This window comes from Phyllobates terribilis, unplaced genomic scaffold (assembly GCF_046119375.1).
Source record: "Phyllobates terribilis strain yellow unplaced genomic scaffold, ASM4611937v1 Scaffold_7__3_contigs__length_470593459, whole genome shotgun sequence".
NCBI lineage: Eukaryota > Metazoa > Chordata > Amphibia > Anura > Dendrobatidae > Phyllobates > Phyllobates terribilis.
Genome location: NW_027362767.1, coordinates 184,701,514 through 184,724,117, shown reverse-complemented (window position 1 = coordinate 184,724,117; position 22,604 = coordinate 184,701,514). Strand labels below are relative to the sequence as shown.

Here is a 22,604-nt window from a genome sequence, read left to right as displayed (position 1 = left end):
ACAAATCCCAGTGTGGTTTTGCAGTTCCACGGGTCAAATCTCTGCACTATCCAGTTTTGGGCCTTTGGTATCTAAAAAAAAAACAGTTTGAGTGTGTCGCTCACTGTTCAGCAGCAAATCTATATATTTAAAAAAGTCTGGTATACCCCAGTAAACAATAACTGTGGTTTTGCCATCCCACGGTAAAAAAATCTCTATTATTCAGGTTTTGGTATATTTTCCGTAAAGAAAAACAGTAGTGTCTCCTGACTGTTGTGACACAAAAATATATCTGTTGAAAATAGTCTGGTGTAGGCCAGACAAATCCCAGTGTGATTTTGCAGTTCCACGGGTCAAATCTCTGTACTATCCAGTTTTGGGCCTTTGGTATCTAAAAAAACACAGTTTGAGTGTGTCGCTCACTGTTCAGCCGCAAATCTATATATTTAAAAAAGTCTGGTATACCCCAGTAAACAATAACTGTGGTTTTGCCATCCCACGGTAAAAAAATCTCTATTATTCAGGTTTTGGTATATTTTCCGTAAAGAAAAACAGTAGTGTCTCCTGACTGTTGTGACACAAAAATATATCTGTTGAAAATAGTCTGGTGTAGGCCAGACAAATCCCAGTGTGGTTTTGCAGTTCCACGGGTCAAATCTCTGTACTATCCAGTTTTGGGCCTTTGGTATCTAAAAAAACACAGTTTGAGTGTGTCGCTCACTGTTCAGCCGCAAATCTATATATTTAAAAAAGTCTGGTATACCCCAGTAAACAATAACTGTGGTTTTGCCATCCCACGGTAAAAAATCTCTATTATTCAGGTTTTGGTATATTTTCCGTAAAGAAAAACAGTAGTGTCTCCTGACTGTTGTGACACAAAAATATATCTGTTGAAAATAGTCTGGTGTAGGCCTGACAAATCCCAGTGTGGTTTTGCAGTTCCACGGGTCAAATCTCTGTACTATCCAGTTTTGGGCCTTTGGTATCTAAAAAAACACAGTTTGAGTGTGTCGCTCACTGTTAAGCCGCAAATCTATATATTTAAAAAAAGTCTAGTATACCCCAGTAAACAATAACTGTGGTTTTGCCATCCCACGGTAAAAAAATCTCTATTATTCAGGTTTTGGTATTTTTTACGTAAAATAAAACAGTAATAGTTTCTCCCTGATTGTTCAGATTGCTTAAAAGAGTCGGGTGTAGGCCAGAGAAATAGAACTGTGGTTTTCCCCTTCCACGGTTCTAATCTACTTTTTATTACCCTTTTTCCATTGGTAGTGCAAGTGTAAGCTATTTTACTTCCTTTACAATGGGCAAGGCGCGTGGCAAGGGACGTGGAAGTGGACGTTCTGGTGATGGTTCGTGCAGAGGACGGGGCCGTGGCCAAGGTGAAAATGTGCCACAACCAACAGCCACATCTTCTCGCTCCCACTTCTTGACCGAATTACTAGGGAAGCACAGAACAACACCAGTATAGAGAACTGATCAGTGTGAACAGGTTATTAATTGGATAGCAGATAATACTTCCAGTTACCTGGGCACCACCACCTCCGGTCTGTCTTCCACACGGTCAACTCTTAGTAGCCGTGAGTCTCGACCGCCTACTCCTCCTCACCCTGTTGCTCCTTCCTCCCACCATGCCGAGTGTCGTCAGACAGCAATTGATCCCACACTTGGACACTCTGAAGAGCTGTTCACTGGTCCATTTCCATATTTGTGCCTCTCGCCTGATACGCTTGAAGTGGTGGAAGAGGAAATCCCATGTAGCGATGCCCAAATATTTGAACAGCCACGGCCACAGGAAGTCAACGCTGGCAATTTGTCACAAGAGGTGGACGATGACGAGACACAATTGCCAGGAAGTGAGGAGGAGCATCGTGGTGCGCAAGTGGAAGAGGAGGAGGTGGTGGATGATCTAGTAACTAAACCAACGTGGCAGGAGGACATGCAGAGTGAGGCCAGCAGCACACAGGGGGAGGGAGGCAGAGTACCCCAACAGGCAGGAAGAAGCAGTGTGGTGGCCGCAGACCGAAGGCGGGCAACCGTTCCCGTAACACCAACACGAGGGACGTTGCCAGTACAAGCGGTAGGTCTTCCAGAGTCTGGAATTTTTTTAAAGACTCTGCTGATAACCCTAAAAAGGCAATATGTTCCACCTGCCATACCAGCATCAGCAGGGGAGACAAAACTACCAGCCTGACCACCAACAGCATGATCAGGCACATGGCAGCAAAGCACCCGACTTTGTGGGGCAAAACCCAAGGTCCACGACCAGTGTCAGCGGGTGTCACCACTGCTTCTTCCACTGTTGTGCGTGAAATAGAACCCCCTGTTGTGTGTGCAAGGCAATCCCCTGTCCATACTGCATGTAAAGATGCCCCCTCCTCTCAGTCTTCACTTGTTAAGGCAGTTTCTCAAGAAACAGCATCAACGTCCACGTCCACGTCCCACCGCAGCGTCCAAATGTCCATATCCCAGACCTTTGAACGAAAGTGGAAATTCGCAGCTAACGCCCCACAGGCCACAGTCCTAAATTCGCACATTTCACGAATGCTTGCATTGGAAATGCTGCCTTTTAGGCTGGTGGAGACGGAATCCTTCCGCAATCTTATGGCGGTGGCCGTCCCTCGGTACTCGGTCCCCAGCCGACACTATTTTGCCCGGTGTGCCATCCCCGCACTACACATGCACGTGTCAAAAAGCATCTGCCGTGCCCTCAACAACTCAGTTACTGGTAGAGTCCACCTGACAACGGACACGTGGACAAGTGCTTGTGGCTAGGGATGGTACATATCTCTGACGGCACACTGGGTAAACATAGTGGAAGCCAGGACCCAGTCGTACCTTGGGACGGAACACGTCCTCCCCACACCGAGGATTGTGGGCCCTATGTCAGTCAGAGTTGCCCCCACAGTATATAGCTCCTGCGCATCATCCTCCTCCTCCTCATGTTCAGCCTCCATCTCAGATATCACCACATCAGTTACAAGCTGGAAGCACTGCAGTACTGCCTCCGCCAAGCGGCAACAGGCTGTGCTGAAACTCGTAAGTTTAGGTGATAAACCTCACACTGCTTGTGAGATGTGGACAGCTGTGAAAGAGCAGGCAGATCTGTGGCTGACACCTCTGAACCTACATCCCGGCATGGTCGTGTGTGACAATGGCCGTAACCTGGTGGCGGCTCTGAGGCGAGGTGAGATCACACACGTACCATGCCTGGCTCATGTGCTTAACCTCGTGGTTCAGCGGTTTCTTAAATTGTACCCCGAGTTGCCAGATCTGCTCGTTAAAGTATGCCGCCTGTCAGCTCATTTTCGCAAGTCGGCTACAGCTTCCGCCGCCCTTGCTGTGTTGCAGCAGCGTTTGCAGCTTCCGTCACATCGACTGGTGTGTGATGTCCCCACACGTTGGAACTCTACCCTCCACATGTTGCAAAGGATTTGTGAGCAGAAGAGAGCAGTTGTGGAGTACCAGATGCAACAAGGCCGTCGATATTCAGGTCAGACTCCACACATAAGACCTCAGGAGTGGACCTGGATGTCTGACATATGTACCATCCTGACAAACTTTGAGGAGGCCACCAAGATGGTGAGTGGCGATGACGCCATCATTAGTGTCAGCATCCCACTTGTCTGTCTTTTGCAACGCTCTCTGCAGAGAATTAAAGAGGAGGCATTGCAGCCAGAGTATGATGAGATGGATCAAGAAGCCGTAGTGGGCGATTACACACAGCCCAGCCTCATCTCATCCCAACGTGCATTGGGGGACAATGAGGGAGAGGAAGAGTAGGAAGAGGAGGAGGAAGAACCGGAGCTGCTATCATGCGCTGTAGACGGTAGTACCTGTACAAGTGTCATACCGTCGGTTCAGCGTGGGTGGCCTGAGGACAGGGGGGAGGAGGAGGAAGAGGAGGAGGAGAGCATGGTCAGTCGTCATCTTGGTGAGGACACGGAAATCTTGCCCGTTACCAGTCTGGCACGCATGGCTGACTTTATGTTACACTGCCTTAACCGTGACCCTCGCGTTGTCAAAATGTTGGGTGACAGTCATTACTGGTTGGTGACACTTTTAGACCCCCGCTACAAGGAGAACTTTCACTCTCTTATTCCTGAGGTGGAGAGGTCTACAAAAATGGGGCAGTACCAGAAGGCCCTTGCTGCAGAACTCTTAAAAAAATTCCCATCTGAACACGCTAGCGGCACAGTTAACAGTTCGTTGCCCAACCAAGGCATACAGGCGAGAGAGATGCAACTCCAATCCAGCAGAGGCAGGGGAACACTGTCAACGTTCTAGGACAGATTTCTGACACCCGCCCAGCTTACAGGCCCTGAGGCGCGGGGTACTCTCACAAGGAGTGGAAAGTTTCAAAAGATGGTGAGGGAGTACCTTGCCGACCGTACCAGCGTCCTCCGTGATTCCTCTGTGCCTTTTAATTATTGGGTATCCAAGCTGGACACTTGGAATGAACTCGCTCTGTACGCCTTGGAGGTCCTGGCCTGCCCTGCCTCTAGCGTGTTATCGGAGCGTGTTTTTAGTGCCGCTGGGGGAATTATAACTGATAAGCGCACTCGCCTGTCAACTGACAATGCTGACAAGCTGACTTTTATCAAAATGAACAAAGGCTGGATTGGGCCAGACTTCTCATCACCACCAAATGACAGCAGAGTAACATAAAGTCAAATCCACTGTGTTATTTCGGGAGGTGTATTCACATGCACCGCTTCACACCCACACATGGGTATACGCTTCCTCATTTCGGCTGTTTTATGTTCTTCTCCTTATCCTCAGCCTCCACCACCACTATACTACCAGGGTGCCAGCACTGCAAGTTCCTCCGTCCTTATTTTTGTCAGCTTTTGCTTGGAAGGCATAAACAAAGACTGTGGGAGACCCACTCCCCAATAATGGGACTTATATTTGTAATATGCTGTACTGCATGGCTCTTGCAAGGGGCATTGCAAGTTGCTCCATCCTAATTTTTGGAAGCTTTTGCTTGGAAGGCATAAGCAAATACTATGGGAGACCCACTCCCCAATAATGGGACTTATGTTTGTAATATGCTGTACTGCATGGCTCTTGTAAGGGGCATTGCAAGTTGCTCCACCCTAATTTTTGGAAGCTTTTGCTTGGAAGGCATAAGCAAATCCTATGGGAGACCCACTCCCCAGTAATGGGACTTATGTTTGTAATATGCTGTACTGCATGGCTCTTGTAAGGGGCATTGCAAGTTGCTCCATCCTAATTTTTGGAATCTTTTGCTTGGAAGGCATAAGCAAATCCTATGGGAGACCCACTCCCCAATAATGGGACTTATGTTTGTAATATGCTGTACTGCATGGCTCTTGTAAGGGGCATTGCAGTTCCTCATAATTTTTGGAAAGCCTTCCATTCACTGCTTAGGCAAACAGTGCACAGGGGACCCAGTTGCTATAAATGGAAAAAAAAGTTTAGTTAAGGCCCTCTGACCTCCATGTCATTTCCAAGGGGCATTGGAGTGCCTCAAAATTTTTGGTAGGCATTGCACTCACTGTATGCCCTATAACTGTGTAGCCGAACCGCTCCTTTTGTTACAGAAACATATCCTACAAGACATATCTGGTTGACTGGCCTGATATTGATGTGAATGGTCCCTGTTCCTCCTGCTCTTTCTCCTTTGCCACTACCTCATCCATCATTTATCACCTGAAGCTTTGTTTTAACGGGAGTCATAGAACTTGGATAGTAGCAGGAAAACATCCAGCAATCCTTGGAGGAGGTAGGAGATACGCCAAAACGTTGACCACCTCAGGCCTAGCCGCTACTACATACATGCGCTTGAATTCCAACAAAACAAAGCAGATGCTAACTTCTATCATCCTCATCATGCTCCTCACCTTGGCACTCTCAACTCCCCTGATGGAGAAGCCAGGGCCCACCGGAGGAGTCTGGTTGTCTGGTGGGCTCGGCCAATGCTGCCCTAAAGCAGGCCAGGCTAAGAAAAGTGTGGTAAAGGTTACTGGGACAAATAGGGGTGGCTGGGGACCGAGTATAGATACCCGGCCGCCCCCTGGAGGCTGGGGAGCAAGCGGGGACATCCGGCCACCGGGCGGCTGGGGACTGAGTATGGATACCAGGCTGCCGACACAGCCATGGCGTCGTGGCCAGATTCTGCCTCCACATGCCTAAAAGGCCCAATTTAAAGTGCAAGCAAGCAAGCAGTATGGTATTGCAGCCTGGGGGTGGGTGGGTGGCAGGCTGCATACTTGCGCTTGCATTGCAAGGAATGGGAGAGGTACAATTGAACACTGCCCTGGGACAAGGACTTGAACGGGGATAGTTGCAAGTCTGCAACAACAGGTGCAGGGTGGGAGGCATCTTCGCATGTACCATGAACAGGGGTTTGGCATGCACACAATACAGCGGAATAGGCTCTCCTTCCCACTAAATGCACTGGGGAGGACACTGTTATGTTCTGCTACCAGAGCTAAAGAAAGAGAGGAGATCTGTCCCTACGATAGAACTCAGCTGAATCCCTACGATGTAACAGGGAACCTGATCCTGCGATCAGACCTGCTAAAGTCCTAAGCTAGTCTGTACGGAGACCTATAGATGTGGGGAAGGAATCCCTACAAATACTAAGGACTGGGAGGAAAATGGGACACCTCCTAACAGAAATAGTAGCAGACAGACGAACAAACAAAATATATAGAACATAGAGGTCCGTAGACCAAGCAAACTAACAGAGTTAGATACAGAGCACAGGCTAGCTAGAAAGTAGTTATACAATGAAGTCCAGCAAAGCCAGAAGGGCGGAGCAGGATTAAATAGGCCAACAAGGTCATGTGACCAGCAAAGGAAAAAACCTAAGAGCAAGGTTCTAACAGTACCCCCCCTTCTAAGAGGATCCTCTGGATCCCCTAGGACCAGGCTTATCAGGAAATCTCCTGTGAAACGCTCTGATAAGTCTGGACGCGGAAACATCATCTGACCTCACCCAAGAGTTATCCTCGGGTCCGAAACCTTTCCAGGCCACAAGATACTGCAAACTACCTCTATACCGTCTAGAGTTAAGGATGCGAGAAATTTCATATTCCCCGTCCTCCACCACCGGAGGAACAGAGGCAGAGGCGTCACCATCCGACACAACAGCTTTTTTTAACAGAGAGACATGAAATACCGGATTAATTCTCCAGGAGGTAGGAACCTCCAACCTAACAGCAGATTGGTTGACAACCTGAAGCACCTTAAAGGGCCCTACAAACTTGGGACCCAATTTCTTAGAAGGAATCCTCAACCGCAGATTCCTAGAGGACAACCAAACCATGTCACCAACAGCGAACAAAACCTCCTGTCGTTTCCTATCAAAGTAGTCTTTAGATTTTCTGTTGGCCTCCTGAAGATTACCACGCACATCCGTCCAAACTCTCTCCAAATCACCGGAAAAATTCTCCTCCTCAGGCACGGCAGATCCCAACTTGGAGAACGACCCAAACGACGGATGTCTCCCAGAACAACAAAAAAAAGGCGAACAACCAGCAGAAGAAGATGTATGATTGTTCAGAGCAAATTCAGCAAGTGGCAGAAACGCAGACCACCCCTCTTGATTGTCTGCCACAAAACAACGCAAGAACTGCTCAACATCCTGGTTTTTCCTTTCTGTCTGGCCATTAGATTCAGGATGATATCCGGACGAGAACGACAAATAAACTCCCAACCTGTCACAAAAGGCACGCCAAAAACGAGCCACGAACTGAGGACCCCTATCAGAAACAATGTCAGTAGGAACGCCATGAAGTCTGACAATTTCCTTGACAAAGGCCTTAGCGAGAGTTTTAGCGCAGGGCAGTTTGACAAAGGGAAACAAGTGACACATCTTGCTAAAACGGTCCACGACCACCCAGATAACAGTAAAACCCTCAGAGGGGGGAAGGTCAGTTATAAAGTCCATAGCCAAATGTGTCCAAGGAGCACTGGGAACCTCCAAAGGACAAAGCAACCCCGCAGCAGGAGTATGTGAGGACTTAGATCTAGCACATATAGTACATTGACGCACCCACTTAATGACCTCCTTCTGCCATCCAGGCCACCAAAAACTGCGACCCACCAGTCTCTTGGTCTCAGAGATTCCGGGATGACCTGCCAACCGAGACTCATGACACTCAACAAACAAATCTCTCCTAAAGGTCCCAGGCACAAACAACCTCCCATGAGGAGTGTTAGATGGGGCATTCTCCTGTGCTTTAAGAATCTCATCTTCCAAAACGGAGTCCAAAGCAGCTATCACAAAACCTTCTTGTAAAATGTTCTCCTCTTTCTCAGCACCGACTATGGGAGAAAAACTGCGAGACAAGGCATCCGCCTTAACATTCTTAGTACCAGGGATGTAAGTAACGGAGAAATTAAACCGCGAGAAAAACAGTGCCCACCTAGCCTGACGGGCATTCAGGCGCTTGGCAGCATCAAGATATATCAGATTTTTATGATCCGTAAGAACCTGAACGGGAAATTCCGCACCTTCCAAGAAGTGGCGCCAGTGTTCAAATGCGAGTTTAATAGCCAGCAATTCCCGATTACCAATATCGTAATTCAGTTCAGTCTCCGAAAAATTTTTTGAAAAAAAGGCACAGGGATGTAATCCATCCCCGTTATCCTGAGACAATACTGCGCCAACCCCCACAGAGGAAGCATCAACCTCAACCAAAAACGGCTTAGTCACATCAGGCTGCATAAGGATGGGAGCAGAGGTGAACCTCTCCTTGAGATACACAAAAGCTTCAATGGCCTCAGAAGACCACTGAACCGCATCAGCACCTTTCCTGGTGAGATCGGTCAGAGGTTTGACAATACTAGAAAAATTTTTTATGAATTTTCTGTAATAATTGGCGAAACCTAAAAACCTCTGTATCGATTTCAAACCAATAGGCCTAGGCCATTCCTGTACAGCTTGAACTTTCACCGGGTCCATCTCAAAACCATCGCTGGAGATAATGTAACCCAAAAAACTAATTCTCTGTACAGCGAACTCACATTTCTCCAGCTTAGCAAAAAGCGAATTGTCCATTAATAACTGTAATACCTCACGCACGCTCCGCCAATGAGACTCCAGATCCGGCGAATAAATCAAAATGTCATCCAAATACACAACCACATTTTTGCCGATCAAAGGTCTAAGGATGTCATTAATAAGATTCTGAAAAAATGAAGGAGCATTAGTAAGACCAAAAGGCATAACCAGATTCTCAAAATGACCCACAGGAGTGTTAAAAGCAGTCTTCCATTCGTCACCCTCCTTCATGCGCAACAGATTGTATGCCCCCTTAAGGTCAATTTTAGAGAACCACTTGGCCCCCATTAACTGGTTAAACAGATCAGGAATCAATTGCAGTGGGTAAGGATTGCGTACAGTAATTTTGTTAATCTCACGAAAATCCAGACAAGGACGTAAACCGCCGTCCTTTTTTTTTACAAAAAAAAATCCAACCGCCACAGGAGACTTAGAAGGCCTAATGTGACCGGCGGCCAAACTTGTCTGTATGTATTCCTCCAAAGCCTTCCTCTCAGGAATAGTAAGGTTAAATAAACGACTTTTAGGAAGAGTCGCTCCAGGGACAAATTCAATAGAACAATCATAGTCTCTATGGGGAGGCAAAACCTGCGATTCCTTCTCAGAAAAAACTCTCCAAAAATCCTGAATAGGAACAGGCAATTCTCCCCTATCCAAAGCTGCAATACGCCCATTACAACACTTGTCATAACATTTATGGCTCCAGGATTTAATTTCACTGGTAGACCAATCCAGTACAGGATTGTGAAATTTTAACCAGGGCAATCCCAATATTACTGGAGAAGGCAAGTTATTCAACACTACCAAATCCAATTTCTCATGGTGAACACCATTAATAGTGAGAGGAAATTCACAGACCTTGAGAGTAATATTCTTCAAAGGGGAACCATCCACAGAAACCACAGCAATGGGGGATGATAAAGGTTCGGGTTTTAAATTGAGTCTTTCCAAGAATCCCCCATCAATTACATTCAGAGTAGACCCGCAATCAACAAACACCCGAAATTCCATTAATTTTTCCTGAGCAATCGTGGAAGCAGCTAAAAATACACCCTTGGAATTTAAACAGGCAATACGGGCATGACTGACCATTTTTTTTTCTTTCTTCATACGAAGCTCACAGCCTTTAATCAAATGACCAGATTTTCCGCAATAGAAACACAAGCCTTCAAAAAATCTACGGTCTTTTTCTTGAGAGCGAGGTGCCACCGATCCAATCTCCATCGGTTCACCACTGTTAGTACACACATTCTCATAACCAGAAACTGACATAGCAGAGGATTTGCTCTCATTAACCCTTGCACGCAGTCTCCTATCCACCCGTATAGCTAATTGCATAGCCTGTTGCAAATCTTCAGGTGTAGGATAAGCAATTAGCAGGTCTTTAACCCTTTCATTGAGCCCAGCAAGAAATAGACTTTTCAGAGCAGAATCGTTCCACCCTGTTTGAGTAGACCAACGACGGAAATGAGTACAATATTTTTCCACATTACCTGATCCCTGTTTCAAACGTCTCAACTCAGTCTCAGCTGATGCGACATGGTCAGGATCATCATATAATAGTCCCAAAGCAGAAAAAAAACTATCCACTGATCTGAAGCATGTATCACTAGGTTGCAAAGAAAAGGCCCACTCCTGAGGCTCTTTGCGCAAAAGTGACATTTTGAACCCTATGCGCTGGGATTCATCCCCAGAGGACTTGGGTCTCAAACGAAAATACAATAATCAAGCATTTTTAAATGAAAAAAATTCTCGGTGTTCACCAAAAAATAAATCCGGCAAACATACCTTAGGCTCCAAGAAATGTGCTCCAGGACAGTTACTCACGTGCTGACGGAGCTCGGCCACCTCCAGAGAGAGTCCCTGCAGGCGATGAGCCAAATCCTGAACCGACACCATGATGGAACAGAAAAATCTTTCCTTAGAGAATTTGCAGGCTGGACTTACTGTTATGTTCTGCTACCAGAGCTAAGGAAAGAGAGGAGATCTGTCCCTATGATAGAACTCAGCTGAATCCCTACGATGTAACAGGGAACCTGATCCTGCGATCAGACCTGCTAAAGTCCTAAGCTAGTCTGTACGGAGACCTATAGATGTGGGGAAGGAATCTCTACAAGTACTAAGGACTGGGAGGAAAATGGGACACCTCCTAACAGAAATAGTAGCAGACAGACGAACAAACAAAATATATAGAACATAGAGGTCCGTAGACCAAGCAAACTAACAGAGTTAGATACAGAGCACAGGCTAGCTAGAAAGTAGTTATACAATGAAGTCCAGCAAAGCCAGAAGGGCGGAGCAGGATTAAATAGGCCAACAAGGTCATGTGACCAGCAAAGGAAAAAACCTAAGAGCAAGGTTCTAACAGACACAGGTAATGTTTTGGTATACGCGCTTAATCTTATGTATAAGGCACACCAGGACAAATAGGGGCGGCTGGGGACTGAGTATGGATACCTTGCTGCCGAAGCAGCCATGAGGTAGTGGCCAGCTTCGGCCTCCTCCAAACTAAAAGGCTCCATTTCAAGTGCAAGTTAGCAGTATGGCATTGCAGTCTGGGGGTGGGTGGGTGGCAGGCTGCACACTTACACTTGCATTAAAAGAAAACAAAGCAGATGCTAACTTCTGTCATCATCATCATCATGCTCCTCACCTTGGCACTCTCAACTCCCCTGATGGAGAAGCCAGGGCCCACCGGAGGAGTCTGGTTCTCTGGTGGGCTCATCCAATGCTGCCCTAAAGCAGGCCGGGCTAAGAAAAGTGTGTGGGGGGATGTTCCAAGGAGAAATAGGGGAGGCTGGGGACCGTTTATGGACACCCGGCTGCCCCCAGGCGGCTGGGAACTGTGTGTGGACACCCGGCCGCGGGGCGGCTGGGGACCGAGCATGGACACCCGGCCGCCGGGCGGCTGGGGACTGAGTATGGACTCCAGGCTGCCAATGCAGCCATGACGTGGTGGCCAGATTCTGCCTCCACATGCCTAAAAGGCCCAATTTCAAGTGCAAGCAAGCAAGCAGTATAGTATTGCAGCCTGGGGGTGGGTGGGTGGCAGGCTGCATACTTGCGCTTGTATTGCAAGGAATGGGGGAGGTACAATTTATCACTGCCCTGGGACTAGAACTTGCACGGGGATAGTTGCAAGTCTGCATCTTCTGATGCGGCAAGGATCACTTATGATGGGCACACGTTTAGACAGTGACCTGGGTGTCAGAGATGCTTCCAGGGGTCTTCCCCATGCTGTTCCCATGTCTTTTCAGCACTTTATGCATGTGTCACACAGTACATGGCCAGATAAGGTTGTAAAATGTTAAAATGACATTTCCCGGTGAATGCATTTGTCACAGTTGAAAGCAATACAAAAGTGCAAAAACGCATAAAAAATGCTACTTGTGAACATAGCCCAAGGTGTGGAGGAGTATTTTTGTTTTTGGTTATTTATTTTACCTTATACACAAGTCTTTACCCTGGGAAAGAAATTCCTTAACATATTTCACAGGAAAAAAGTTTCAGTTTCGTTTTTGAACGTTTTATTGTGAGCCCGTAAAAGTGGCTTAATACCTCTGACCACATTGTTGACAGCAGTGACCTGGAGGTCAGAAATGCTTCCTGGGGCAATCCCCATGCTGTCCCCATGTCATTTGAGCACTGTCACTATCGTTTTGGGCACTTGTTAGGCTTTTAAAAGACTGCCGGGGGTGCCACCGCAAAAATGCTCGGGTCTCCCCTAGACTAACATTGGGCTCGTTGCTCGGGTCAAGCACCCGAGTATCACGGCGAGCTCGGCCCGAGCTTCGAGCACCCGAGCATTTTAGTGCTCGATCAACACTAGTCATTATGCCCAAAAAGTTTAATTTTAGTTTCATCAGACCACAGGACATGTCTCCAAAAATTAAGGTCTTTGTTCCTGTGTACATTTGCAAACATTAATCTGTCTTTTCTAGGTTTCTTTTGGAGTAATGGCCTCTTCCTGGCAGAGTGACCTTTCAGCGCATGTTGATACAGTACTCGTTTCACTGTGGATACTGACTGTTACGCTCACGCCCGGACTGTTTGGTGTGAGCGTGGTTAGTGGTCCCACTGGGCCACGAACCGAGGAGTGCCTGGAGGGCCGTGACTAGGGGCCTCACCAGATCCGACCACGGACGCACAGCGGTTTAATCGACTCCGTGGTCTGAGGAGGGACGAGGGAGGTGGCCCAGGTGCGACTCAGGTCAGACCCCGGTCACACAGCCGTAGACCCACACCGGGGAATGCAGGAACGGGCAGGTTTGGCTGGTATGCAGATTGGCGGGTATTGGCAGGCACGGCTGGTATACAGACAGGCGGGTACTGGCAGGCACGGCTGGTATACAGACAGGCAGTTACTGGCAGGCACGGCTGGTATACAGACAGGCGGGTACTGGCAGGTAGGTAAACAGGCTGGATAGGGACCAGTACAGAATGGGATACAGGAACAGAACCGCATGTGCAGACAGGAAGCGGAGCAGGGCAGAGAAGAACAGAGCTGCAGGTGCAGATGGGAAGCTGGGCAGAGCAGAGTCGCAGGTGCAGATGGGAAGTGGAGCAGGACAGAGCAGAGCCGCAGGTGCGGACGGGAAGTGGAGCAGAGCAGAGCCACAGGTGCAGACGGGAAGTGGAGCAGGGCAGAGAAGAGCTGCAGGTGCAGACGGGAAGTGGAGCAGGGCAGAGCAGAGCCGCAGGTGCAGACAGGAAGCGGAGCAGGGCAGAGCAGAGCTGCAGGTGCGGACGGGAAGTGGAGCAGGGCAGAGCAGAGCAGATCTCACAAATGAAAGTACAGAGACAACGAGTTGGAGTTAGGTACTGGTTCAGACACTGCAGGAAAAGGGAAGGATCAGACATAGAGACCAACAGGTAATGGGCTAGGAAACAGTTTAGATAGAAACTGACACAGGAACGAGATACAGGAACGAGTCTGGTCATACAGCCCCCAGGGTGGTGGAAATAGACTAGAAGTCACAGATACAGGTAACGGGCCTGGGTACTCAGCCCCCAGGGTGGCAGAAATGGAAAGATACAGGACCCGGTACAGGCCTGGGTACTCATCCCCCAGGGTGGAAGAAACAGGCAAGATTCAGGACAGGATCTGGCAACTCACAGTTGCACAGAACACACTGTAAGAAAGTGTTGCTCAGGCACCTCCCACTGGGTGGAGGAGGTTTAACTATCCAGTGACTCACAGCAATAGGCTGGGGACCCATTAGGACTTCGCACACTGTAACTTTAAGAATGAGGAAGTTCCAGCGCTGCCACCCTAAGCCAGCAGATAAGAGACATGCACACAGAAAGTAGAGGAGCATAGTGCGCAGCCTGGACTGGTAGGTAAGTTGGCGGTCTTGCATGGTGGAAGATGGTAAGGCATGCCAGCATGCCGCGAGGGATGTTACACTGACACGATCTTACCAGCTTCCGCCATCTTCGCAAGGTCTTTTTCTTTTGTCCTTGGGTTGATATGCACATGTCGGACCAAAGCACGTTCATCTCTGGGACACAGAACCCGTCTCCTTCCTGAGCGGTATGATGGCTGGACTTTCCCATCTTGTTTCTACTTGCGTATAATTGTTTGTACAGTTGAACAAGGTTTTCAGGTATCTTGAACTTGTACCCAAGGATAAGCCAGACTTGTGCAAGTCCACAATTCTCTGCCTGATATCTTGGCTGATTTCTTTAGACTTTCCCATGATGCTACACAAAGAAGCAGTGTGTTTCAGGTATACAGTAAAATACATCCACAGGTGTGTCTCTAATTAACTCAGATGTTGCCAAAAAAGCTATCATAAGCTTCCAAACACATGACATCATCATATGGGCAGTCCAGAATTGTTTAAAGGCATAGTAATCTTAGTATATGTAAACTTTTGACTTTGCAGTAAGTAATAAAAATGCCTTAAAACATTCTCTCTCTCTCATTATTCAGGCATTTGGCAAATATTAAAAATGATGGTAATCCTAATTAACCTGAAACGGGAAAGGTTTATTCTGATTTCATGTCAGATATTGAGAGAAACATGCATATGTGTCTTTTTATATAGTGTATGGAAACATCTGGTTTCAACTGTAGATATACAGTGCCTACAAGTAATATTCAACCCCCTGCAGATTTAGCTGGTTGACACATGCGGAATTAACTTGGCATTGTGACATTTGTACTGTAGATCAGCCTGGAAGTGGGAAATGCACTGTAGCAAATTTTTTTTTTTTTTTTTTTAAAAAACGTTAAAAGTTAATTCAGAGTGTCATTTATTATTCAACCCCTCAAACCACAAGAATTCTGTTTGGTCCCCCAAAAGTATTAAGAAGTAGTTCAAGCACCAAGAATAATGAGCTTCACATGTGTGGATTAAAGATCTCTTTTGCCAGCCTTTTCTGACTATTTAAGACCCTCCCCAAACTTGTGAACAGCACTCAGACATGGTCAACATGGGAAAGACAAAGGAGCATTCCAAGGCCATCAGAGACAAGATCGTGGAGGGTCACAAGGCTGGCAAGGGGTACAAAACCCTTTCCAAGGAGTTGGGCCTACCTGTCTCCACTGTTGGGAGCATCATCCGTAAGTGGAAGGCTTATGGAACTACTGTTAGCCTTCCACGGCCAGGACAGCCTTTGAAAGTGTCCTCCCGTGCCGAGGCCAGGCTTGTCCGAAGAGTCAAGGCTAACCCAAGGACAACAAGGAAGGAGCTCCGGGAAGATCTCATGGCAGTGGGGACATTGGTTTCAGTCAATACCATAAGTAACGTACTCCACCGCAATGGTCTCTGTTCCAGACGAGCCCGTAAGGTACCTTTACTTTCAAAGCGTCATGTCAAGGCTCGTCTACAGTTTGCTCATGATCACTTGGAGGACTCTGAGACAGACTGGTTCAAGGTTCTATGGTCTGATGAGACCAAGATCGAGATCTTTGGTGCCAACCACACACGTGACGTTTGGAGACTGGATGGCACTGCATACGACCCCAAGAATACTAACCCTACAGTCAAGCATGGTGGTGGCAGCATCATGCTGTGGGGCTGTTTCTCTGCCAAGGGGCCTGGCCATCTGGTCCGCATCCATGGCAAGATGGATAGCACGGCCTACCTGGAGATTTTGGCCAAGAACCTCCGCTCCTCCATCAAGGATCTTAAGATGGGTCGTAATTTCATCTTCCAACAAGACAACGACCCAAATCACACAGCCAAGAAAACCAAGGCCTGGTTCAAGAAGGAAAAAGGCAAGGTGTTGGAGTGGCCTAGTCAGTCTCCTGACCTTAACCCAATTGAAAACTTGTGGAAGGAGCTCAAGAATAAAGTCCACATGAGACACCCAAAGAACCTAGATAACTTGGAGAAGATCTGCATGGAGGAGTGGGCCAAGATAACTCCACAGACCTGTGCCGGCCTGATCAGGTCTTATAAAAGACGATTATTAGCTGTAATTGCAAACAAGGGTTATTCCACAAAATATTAAGCATAGGGGTTGTATAATAATTGACCCACACTTTTATGTTTAAAATTTAATAAAATTCAACTGAGCAACATAACTTTTTGGTTTGTAAGATTTATGCTTCTGTTCATAAAACCTACTCTCGTTTGCAGTTTGAAGGCTCTAACTTATTTGCATCTTATCAAACCAGCTAAATCTGCAGGGGGTTGAATACTACTTGTAGGCACTGTAAATAGAAACCAATGGTGTTAAATAGTATTCAATAATTCAAAAGGTGCAACACAGGTGATCAGTGACACTGTGCAATAAAGTGCCATGTGCATAGTCACCTGGGGAATTGTCTCACTCAGAAAGCATCATGCCTATCACCACAGGAGGTGGGTTCCTCAGGGGTAAGGCTCCATGACGAGGCTAGTGGCTTATATACTGGCTAGAGATGAGTATATCTGATAAGATTGTAATTAAGTAGATTACTCATAGCATCCAAAACGTGGATCAATCAAACATTTATAAATCTGAACTTGAGGTTCTTAGTTTAACAATCTGATCAGACTGTGCCCATTGAGACGTTTTCCAGCGAATACGTGCATCTAGAAGAAATTTATTTATTTATTTTTTTGCTACTAGCTGAGTTCCAGGCGAATTACGCACCCGTCCTGATGGAGCTTTCTGCACCCATTCCTGCTGATCCACCACGGTACTATGGGGATCCAAGACAGAGTCGTGCATTTGTGGAGCAATGCATGCTACAGTTCAAGTTCTACCCTCTTTATTTTCCCACAGATCGGGTTAAGGTGGGATTCATGATGTCTTACCTAGCGGGTGATGCCTTGAAATGGATCTCCCCCCTATGGGAAGCACAGGATCCTATCGTCTTGGACCTGCAGGCCTTCCTGGTGGCCTTTCTAATGGTCTTTGATGACCCTAACCCGGAAGCCCCTGCTGAAGCTTCACTTCCCAATATCCCAGAGCAGCCCCGATGGGTAATGTGTGTGGGTAGCGCACTAGTCCTCCTGCCCGAAGAGACTACTGCCCAGCCAGAATCCACACAGGATGACTACGCTCTCCGGAATACTTCTCCCAACCTCAAGAGGCAGTCCAGACGTGCTAGGCGTAGAGGCAAGCGGTCACGCCAGGGTCTGTCCTCCCAAAGACCTTCTGACCCCAACCTTGAAGTCCCTGCTGAAGCTTCACTTCCCAGTATCCCGGAGCAGCCCCGACGGGTAATGTGCATGGGTAGCGCACCAGTTCCTCAGCCCGAAGATACTGCTGCCCACCCAGAATCCTCCGGGATACCACTTGATGACAAATGGACAGAGACTCTCCTATACTCGGTACCTGATACCTCGCCCGCTTCTTCCAGTGAGTCCGACCTAGTGTACTCCAAAGCAGAGGTTACCCCCGAGTCTCTGCACTCCTCTGACCCAGCGGAGGACCTCCAGGTGTCTCCTGAATCCTTCGGGGTGCTACCTGATGGCGAATGGACAGAGACTCTCCTATACTCGGTACCTGATACCTCGCCCGCTTCTTCCAGTGAGTCCGACCTAGTGTACTCCGAAGCAGAGGTTACCCCCGAGTCTCTGCACTCCTCTGACCTGGCGGAGGACCTCCAGGTGTCTCCTGAACCCTTCGGGGTGCTACCTGATAGCAAATGGACAGAGATCTTCCTATACCCGGTACCTGATACCTCGCCCGCTTCATCCAGTGAGTCTGAACAAGTGTACTCTGAAGCGGAGGTTACCCCTGAGTCTCAGCACCCCTCCAACCCGGCGGAGGACTTCCAGTTGTCTCCTGAACCCTCTGGGGTGCTACCTGATAATAAGTGGAGAGAGACTTCCTTGTGTGCTGTTCCTGGTACTCTGCCCGTTTCATCTGTTGCTGAGGATGGCTGGATAGGAGGTAGCATCCTAGCTACCCAGATGAGACCAGTTTTGTCTCTTCCTGTGGACAGTAGAAGTAATCTCCTTGAAGAGAAGGATTGGCCCTCAAATTCCCTGTGGAAGATTCTGGCAGGCCTGAAGAAGAGGGGGTGTAAGGGGGGGGGGGGGGGTACTGTAACATACCTGGCGGCGTCCTTGCATAGTGGTCCATCTCCCACTGTGCAAGAGCGCGCACTTGATTTCCAGTCCAGACTGCCACTCTGGCTTCTTTCCTTAATCTCTGCTTTGCTCTGCTATGGCTGCTTAGGGCAATGCCCGCCTAACTTCCTGTTTCTTGTAGCTGCTGCAGACCCACCCCTAATGCGTCCTCAGCCTATTGCTGTCGGTCACCTGGTATTTAAATCAGCTCCTCCTTGGAATCCATGCCTGAGCATCTTGTTCTATCAGTTGGCTTCTTGTCACTGATGTGCCAGGTCCTGTCTGGGTTTCCCGTGTCTGAACTGTGTCCTGTCTGTGCACTCTTGCCAGCTGTCTTTCTGCCTTTCCTGGAGGCTGTATTTCCAGGCCTGTGTGAACACGCTCTTAGCCTGTTCGTCCCGCCCTCTGGGGGCCGCATACCCAGACTCGCTCCGGTATCTCGCTACAGTAACAGTTCCTGTCTCAACTGACTCCTAACCTGCTTCCTGTTTTTCTCTATGCCCGTACCTTACCTTTCTCCTGCATTGTCTGAGCCTGCACTTGGCTTTACCTTGGCTCGTTCCTATATTTGTTGCAGTAACAATTCCTGTCTGAACTGTCTCCTAACCTGTCTCCTGTCTCCTGTTTTTCTCTATGTCCGTACCTTCCCTTTTTCTGCAGAGTCTGAACCTGCACCTAACTCCTACTCGTTGTCGCTGTACTTCCGTTTGTGAGTTTAGAGTCCACTTGCTACTTCATTGCAAGTATCTTGTGTGTATCTGGTTCTGCCTTCCCCTTCCTGTCTGTTCCGTGTGAACAGAGCCCTGTCCCCCCTGCTCTGATTTGCTCACCGCTCCGGCAGTTGTAGCCTGCTCTGCCTTGCTCACCGCTCCGGCGGTTCTAGCCTGCTCTGCCTTGTTCACCGCTCTGGCGGTTCTAGCCTGCTCTGCCTTGCTAACCGCTCTGGCGGTTCTAGCCTGCTCTGCCTTGCTCACCACTCCGGCGGTTCTAGCCTGCTCTGCCTTGCTCACCGCTCCGGCAGTTCTAGCCTGCTCTGCCTTGCTCACCGCTCCAGCGGTTCTAGCCTGCTCTGCCTTGCTCAACGCTCTGGCGGTTCTAGCCTGCTCTGACCCTTTGCTCACTGCTCCGGAAGTCTCGCTCTGCTCTGACCCTTTGCTCACTGCTCCGGCAGTCTCGCTCTGCTCTGACCCTTTGCTCACTGCTCCGGCAGTCTCGCTCTGCTCTGACCCTTTGCTCACTGCTCCGGCAGTCTCGCTCTGCTCTGACCCTTTGCTCACTGCTCCGGCAGTCTCGCTCTGCTCTGACCCTTTGCTCACTGCTCCGGCAGTCTCGTTATGCTCTGACCCTTTGCTCACTGCTCCGGCTGTCTCGCTCTGCTCTGACCCTTTGCTCACTGCTCCGGCAGTCTCGCTCTGCTCTGACCCTTTGCTCACTGCTCAGGTAGTCTCGCTCTGCTCTGACCCTTTGCTCACTGCTCCGGCAGTCTCGTCCTGCTCTACTCTCGCTCACCGCTACTGGTGGTCTCGTCTTGCTCTGCTCTTGCTCGCCGCTCCGGGCGGTCTCACTCTGCTGTGTTTGTCCACCGCATCTGCGGTTCTGTTCCTGAGTCCCAGTCTGAACTGGGTCCTATCCACTCTGTGCTGCAACCTGTCGTACCAGCCAGTACCTCCCTGCCTGCATACCAGTTGTGCTCGCCAGCATCCACCCGTCTGCATTCCAGCCGTGTCAGCCTATACCCACCAGTCTGTGTGCCAGCCTAACCTGCCTGTTCCAGTATTCCCCGGTGTGGGTCAACAGCCGTGTCCGGGGTCTGACCTGGAGTATGGAGTAGCACCTGGTCCCTCTGCCCGGTTCCTCCCTGGTGCACTGGCGTCGTATGCCGTCGTGCAACCTTGGTCGGATCGGGCAGATACTTAGTTACGCCCCTCCAGGCACTCTCCGGTTCATGGCACAGTGGAATCACTAAACACGCACACGCCAGTCAGTCCAGGCGTGTGCATTACACCCATTACCACATCATGGTGAACCTCTCAGCAGGTCCCCGTCCTTAAAGGTGCAATGTCATACACCAAACACCATTGGCTCCAGGTCACACCAAGGAGGCCAAAAATGGCTGAATTTGGACCGCAGTTATATGTGATACATCTGTCGGACACCCAGGCACAGAATCACAGCAACAATGGCTGACGAATAGCAACAACATCAAGGGAATAAAGCTAAAAATCTCACCTTCCACCTGACATCAGACTAAAAGCTGAGAGCAAAATTAGGCTGAACCCCTATTTCAGTCTTCTGCTAATTAAAAACACCTGAGCCTAATGGGGAGAGTGCAGGTCCAATCAAAGCAAAAAAAGAGGGGACAAAAAAAAAAAAAAGAATGCTATTAACCTACAGATTAGCCCCATATCTGCAGGTTAACAGTGGTTTGCACATGACAGGTTCCCTTTAAGTCTAGGTGTATATAAAGTATTTCTGGCTATTTCAGCGATTCCTGGTCGAAAGGAAACCCAATTAAATGAAACAATTTTCATCTGTAGGTGCCGAAGGATATATGGTAACCATGTTATTTTGATACAACCAAACCAGGAAATCGTTCGGGACCTTCGGGTGTTCATCAGGGCAAAGAGGGAACGGACAGTTGGGGGATAATTGTTGGAACAGAAGGTTACATACGATGATGAAAGTTTAATTCCTGGGCAACTCAGGTGGGACGTATTAGTTAGTTGAGATGGTTTGAATTCACCGTAAAGTGATAAATTCAGTACGCTGCCAACAACAAGAATTCACCGTCTTAAATTCTTACTTTTTGGAAAAATATAATTAAAATATAACTTTTAATAAATACTCAAAAAAATACAGAAGACACTACACCCAGGTGAGAAAACATATATGTAAAAAAGGAGCTCAATGTCCCTAAAAATCACTCAAACTCACCCCTACCTACCAGTGGAGGTTGGCACCCGTATTCCTACGCCAGTGGCGCCCCCTCTCCTCGGCGGCTGTCCCTTCTAGCCCTATAACGCCCTAATACTAGAAAGAATAGAAAAAATGCTGGTGCCAGGCACAGAATGTCGCTGTATGTATGTAAACTATATCCCTGTTTTGCTGATGTCTTATTTGGGGATATACCCGTAAATATGGGACATATATAAAGTGATATAAAAAAAGCAAAGCAAGGACAATGCGTCTGAGATGATTATTCTGAGACAGGTCACCAGCTGCTTCTCACCGCCCCAAGCCACTAGACTGAGAGGACTCTTCCAATACACAGGAATAAGGAGAAACCTGTTCGTCCAGGGGAGTGAGATGGGGAGAAACCACTGGAGACCGGCCTTGAACTAGTCATCCCAAATGCATTGTCCTTTTCTTCAAAATTAGTTTTCTTTGAAACACTGGATCATTTCAAAGTAGAACTTGCATGGCAGTAATTACACATCCAATGTCTGATTAATGCTGCCTGTGGTTTAGGCAGCACACAGTGGGGAAAATAAGTATTTCATACATTGCTGATTTTCCCACTTACACAGAATGGAGAAATCTGTAATTTTTATCATAGGTCACTTCACCTATGAGAGACAGAATCTAAAAATAAAAACCAGAAAATCACATTGTATGATTTTTACACAATTAATTTGCATTTTATTGCATGAAATAAGTATTTGAAACAATAGAAAAACAGAACTTAATATTTGGTACAGAAACCTTTGTTGGCAATTACAGAGGTCAGACGTTTCCTGTAGTTCTTGACCAAGTTTGCAGACACTGCAGCAGGGATTTTGGGCAAGTCCTCCATCTTCTCCATATCTTTCAGGCTTCGAGGCTGTTGCAGGCTAGGCCACTCCAGGACCTTGAAATGCTTCTTACTGAGCCACTCCTTAACTGCCCTGTGTGAAGACCTGGGGTCTTCCGTGGGCATAATACTACTCAGACAACACAGGGTGAGGGTAAAACAGTGTGCCAATATTTTATTGAACCACCAAACTGACAATAAACATATAGAACAGTCCCAGCAAATACACAAGATGGTACAAATTTCAGAGTCTCACCTTTCCGCTGGCTCGCCAGAAGTA

At 48.0% G+C, this 22,604-nt stretch overlaps 1 protein-coding gene across 2 annotated transcripts in view; it reads right to left on the bottom strand.

Moving 5' to 3' along the window:
* The window catches only part of LOC141154115 (Krueppel-like factor 5), a 274,806-nt gene that overhangs the window by 91,020 nt on the left and 161,182 nt on the right, over positions 1-22,604 (bottom strand). The window lies entirely within an intron of this gene.